This window comes from Schistocerca americana, unplaced genomic scaffold (assembly GCF_021461395.2).
Source record: "Schistocerca americana isolate TAMUIC-IGC-003095 unplaced genomic scaffold, iqSchAmer2.1 HiC_scaffold_673, whole genome shotgun sequence".
In the NCBI taxonomy this organism is placed as follows: domain Eukaryota; kingdom Metazoa; phylum Arthropoda; class Insecta; order Orthoptera; family Acrididae; genus Schistocerca; species Schistocerca americana.
The window spans coordinates 32,501-37,500 of record NW_025726427.1 but is presented as its reverse complement, the minus strand read 5'-3'; the positions used below and the strand labels follow the sequence as shown (position 1 = coordinate 37,500).

The following is a 5,000-nucleotide window of genomic DNA, read 5'->3' as shown; positions in this document are numbered from 1 at the left end:
CTAACTTTCGTTCTTGATTAATGAAAACATACTTGGCAAATGCTTTCGCTTCTGTTCGTCTTGCGACGATCCAAGAATTTCACCTCTAACGTCGCAATACGAATGCCCCCGCCTGTCCCTATTAATCATTACCTCGGGTTCCGAAAACCAACAAAATAGAACCGAGGTCCTATTCCATTATTCCATGCACACAGTATTCAGGCGGGCTTGCCTGCTTTAAGCACTCTAATTTGTTCAAAGTAAACGTGCCGGCCCACCGAGACACTCACTCAAGAGCACCCTGGTAGGATTGCAACGGGGTCCGCCTCGGGACGCACGAGCACGCACGAGGCGCGTCGCACGCCTTCGGCTCGCCCCACCGGCAGGACGTCCCACGATACATGCCAGTTAAACACCGACGGGCGGTGAACCAACAGCGTGGGACACAAATCCAACTACGAGCTTTTTAACCGCAACAACTTTAATATACGCTATTGGAGCTGGAATTACCGCGGCTGCTGGCACCAGACTTGCCCTCCAATAGATACTCGTTAAAGGATTTAAAGTGTACTCATTCCGATTACGGGGCCTCGGATGAGTCCCGTATCGTTATTTTTCGTCACTACCTCCCCGTGCCGGGAGTGGGTAATTTGCGCGCCTGCTGCCTTCCTTGGATGTGGTAGCCGTTTCTCAGGCTCCCTCTCCGGAATCGAACCCTGATTCCCCGTTACCCGTTACAACCATGGTAGGCGCAGAACCTACCATCGACAGTTGATAAGGCAGACATTTGAAAGATGCGTCGCCGGTACGAGGACCGTGCGATCAGCCCAAAGTTATTCAGAGTCACCAAGGCAAACGGACCGGACGAGCCGACCGATTGGTTTTGATCTAATAAAAGCGTCCCTTCCATCTCTGGTCGGGACTCTGTTTGCATGTATTAGCTCTAGAATTACCACAGTTATCCAAGTAACGTGGGTACGATCTAAGGAACCATAACTGATTTAATGAGCCATTCGCGGTTTCACCTTAATGCGGCTTGTACTGAGACATGCATGGCTTAATCTTTGAGACAAGCATATGACTACTGGCAGGATCAACCAGGGAGCTGCGTCAACTAGAGCTGAGCAGCCGGCCGCCCGGGAGTGTGTCCCGGGGGCCCGCGCGAACACGCAAGCGTCCGCTCAATTATTCTGCAAACAGGAGGAGGCTGAGCTCCCCTGCACAATACACCTCGAAACCCTCTCAGGTCCCGGCGGCGCGCAGCGCCGTCCTAAGTACTTGGTCGGGTTCGAGAGAGGCGCAATCGCCCGGAGTTTGGCGAGTAGACGCTTTAGGTGCGACCACCCGTGCTCCCAACTGAGCTTGCCGCTGCCGACAGAGGCCCGGGAGCGTGCTGTCGTGGCATTGCCGGCGGGAGACAACACGCGCCACCTACGGTGACCGGCAGCTCCAACGCCAGCGCCACAGAAGGACAAAAGCCCCACTTGGGTGCCGAAGCGAACTCTCCCAGCACAGCGCACGCGCCAACACGTCCGCACAGCTGCGATACAAACCACCTGCGAGAACCGCAGAGGCGACCGAGCAGCAGACGGCGTCGCGGCGCCGAGCGCCGGGCGGCGGCGCATCCTCAGCGCACACAGTCCTCAATCGGACCAGCACACTGCAGATGTCCACCGCGCTTCGCACCGGGCCCGCGAGGACCTACTTTGGCCGCACGGCGCCGCGTGCAGGGTGCGCCGGCGCGCAGCTGCGCCGCCTGCCGCCTCCGTCGGCCGGCGCGCCTGCCACTGGCCGCCCCCACCAGCCGGCTGTAGCGCGTGCGCCCACGCACCGCGCGGCCAGCACGCCGGGAGGCCCCCCCTCACCGGCCGGGGACGGTCCCACCCAGCCACCGCCGCGTATCGCTTCACACCCAGATGCCATTCACGTTCGTGGGCATGGTGGGTATCGCTGGAACAACCGGTTGGTAGCTCAACCGATCGTCGCCATCACTGATTCACCTCTAGCGAGAACAACCGCACCACAACGGTTTACCAGTTGTTCATTTGCATAACGTCACCAGCAAACGTAGGCGTCCATCGCCATTTGCAAATTCAACGATTGTTGCATGCCTGTGTCAGGTGTCACGACACACTATGTCTGCCCACATACACGCAACAACATGTGCACGCTTCGCGAACACGTGGAAGGTGGCCCCCGTACGTATGCGATGTCCATTGCGCGAACGACTGTCAACCGGCCTCTGTCGCATGTCGCAGATGTGGAACGCAGTGCACCATGCTATCACGGTGTGTGAGAAGAGACGACTACGTCTGACAACACGCGCCACTACATCAACAGACGGCTCATGCTGATCGCCATCCAGGGCATACCACACTGCAATCCAGCTCTTATAGGGAGACGACACGTAGCTGAGTGCACAACATTTGGACCGCATGGTTCGCCGTTGTTGGCGCAGTCGTTGTACGGTCACATGTACCACGATGTATCATTCAGTACATGAGGACCAATGTGCAGTACAGTGTGTGATTTGGACGTACAACATCAGCGGACAGTTGACACAGGCCGTACCACAGCGTAGGCTAAGTGCTTCGCACATGCGAATGCCAATGAACAACTGCAAATGCCAATGAACAACTGCAAAGGGCATTGAGCATGTACGTCCTGCTGCCATCCACATTACAGTGTATAGCTGCAAGGTGTTTAACATGAAGCGATACACTGGGGACCGGGCAGTGCGAGTAGCAAACTATATTGCGGGGGTTGCAGTTAGGCAACACTACACTAATTTAACGCGTCGTATGACAATTACAGAGCAGGTTAAGGCCCAACGTGTGTTGGGTTAAGGCCCAACGTGTGTTGGGTTAAGGCCCAACGTGTGTTGGGTTAAGGCCCAACGTGTGTTGGGTTAAGGCCCAACGTGTGTTGGGTTAAGGCCCAACGTGTGTTGGGTTAAGGCCCAACGTGTGTTGGGTTAAGGCCCAACGTGTGTTGGGTTAAGGCCCAACGTGTGTTGGGTTAAGGCCCAACGTGTGTTGGGTTAAGGCCCAACGTGTGTTGGGTTACGTTAAGGGGCAATGTGGGTTACGTTAAGGGGCAATGTGGGTTACGTTAAGGGGCAATGTGGGTTACGTTACGGCGCAATATAGGTTACGTTACGGCGCAATATAGGTTACGTTAAGGCGCAATATCGGTTACGTTAAGGCGCAATACAGGTTACGTTAAGGCGCAATACAGGTTACGTTAAGGCGCAATACAGGTTACGTTAAGGCGCAATACAGGTTACGTTAAGGCGCAATACAGGTTACGTTAAGGCGCAATACAGGTTACGTTAAGGCGCAATGCAGGTTACGTTAAGGCGCAATACAGGTTACGTTAAGGCGCAATACAGGTTACGTTAAGGCGCAATACAGGTTACGTTAAGGCGCAATACAGGTTACGTTAAGGCGCAATACAGGTTACGTTAAGGCGCAATACAGGTTACGTTAAGGCGCAATACAGGTTACGTTAAGGCGCAATACAGGTTACGTTAAGGCGCAATACAGGTTACGTTAAGGCGCAATACAGGTTACGTTAAGGCGCAATACAGGTTACGTTAAGGCGCAATACAGGTTACGTTAAGGCGCAATACAGGTTACGTTAAGGCGCAATACAGGTTACGTTAAGGCGCAATACAGGTTACGTTAAGGCGCAATACAGGTTACGTTAAGGCGCAATACAGGTTACGTTAAGGCGCAATACAGGTTACGTTAAGGCGCAATACAGGTTAGGTTAAGGCGCAATACAGGTTAGGTTAAGGCGCAATACAGGTTAGGTTAAGGCGCAATACAGGTTAGGTTAAGGTACGACATAGGTTAGGTTAAGGTACGACATAGGTTAGGTTAAGGTACGACATAGGTTAGGTTAAGGTACGACATAGGTTAGGTTAAGGTACGACATAGGTTAGGTTAAGGTACGACATAGGTTAGGTTAAGGTACGACATAGGTTAGGTTAAGGTACGACATAGGTTAGGTTAAGGTACGACATAGGTTAGGTTAAGGTACGACATAGGTTAGGTTAAGGTACGACATAGGTTAGGTTAAGGTACGACATAGGTTAGGTTAAGGTACGACATAGGTTAGGTTAAGGTACGACATAGGTTAGGTTAAGGTACGACATAGGTTAGGTTAAGGTACGACATAGGTTAGGTTAAGGTACGACATAGGTTAGGTTAAGGTACGACATAGGTTAGGTTAAGGTACGACATAGGTTAGGTTAAGGTACGACATAGGTTAGGTTAAGGTACGACATAGGTTAGGTTAAGGTACGACATAGGTTAGGTTAAGGTACGACATAGGTTAGGTTAAGGTACGACATAGGTTAGGTTAAGGTACGACATAGGTTAGGTTACGGTACGACATAGGTTAGGTTACGGTACGACATAGGTTAGGTTACGGTACGACATAGGTTAGGTTACGGTACGACATAGGTTAGGTTACGGTACGACATAGGTTAGGTTACGGTACGACATAGGTTAGGTTACGGTACGACATAGGTTAGGTTACGGTACGATATAGGTTAGGTTACGGTACGATATAGGTTAGGTTAAGGTACACATTGTTGTAAGGAAAGGTTTAATGGGGGGCGGGGCGGGGCGGCCGGTTTGTTGATTGTGATTATAGTAAGTGGATGCCTGCGGCATCATCTGATTTGCCACGTCAGGATGCACCTTTGGCTCATGACAGGCGGCGCTCTCATTCCATGCTTGTGGCAGACCTGTGTCTTTCATTCCTGCCATTGTTTGTGTGCTGTGAGAGGAGGCAGTATTGTGATGTTGGGTGCACCCCTGTGTAGGACATGTGTGGGTGTTGGTGGCTTGGCTGAGCAATGGTGGTTGTCGGGTGGGTGGGATATTCTGTTTTCTGAGTGGACCTCCCAGTCTGGTTATGACAGTGTGGATTGTCTAATGTGGCGGAGAGGATGCACTGGGTGTTGTTCCATGCTGGTGCTTACATATTGTCTGTGTGCGTGTTACAGGCAG

The 5,000-nt window shown here is 52.3% G+C and overlaps 1 non-coding gene across 1 annotated transcript in view; it reads right to left on the bottom strand.

The window, feature by feature from the left end:
* The window catches only part of LOC124588958, a 1,910-nt gene extending 827 nt beyond the window's left edge, over window positions 1-1,083 (bottom strand). The window contains exon 1 of the ribosomal RNA XR_006975870.1: window positions 1-1,083. This exon is cut by the window's left edge and continues 827 nt beyond it. This is a non-coding gene — a ribosomal RNA (small subunit ribosomal RNA).
* Between the last annotated feature and the right edge of the window lie 3,917 nt (window positions 1,084-5,000).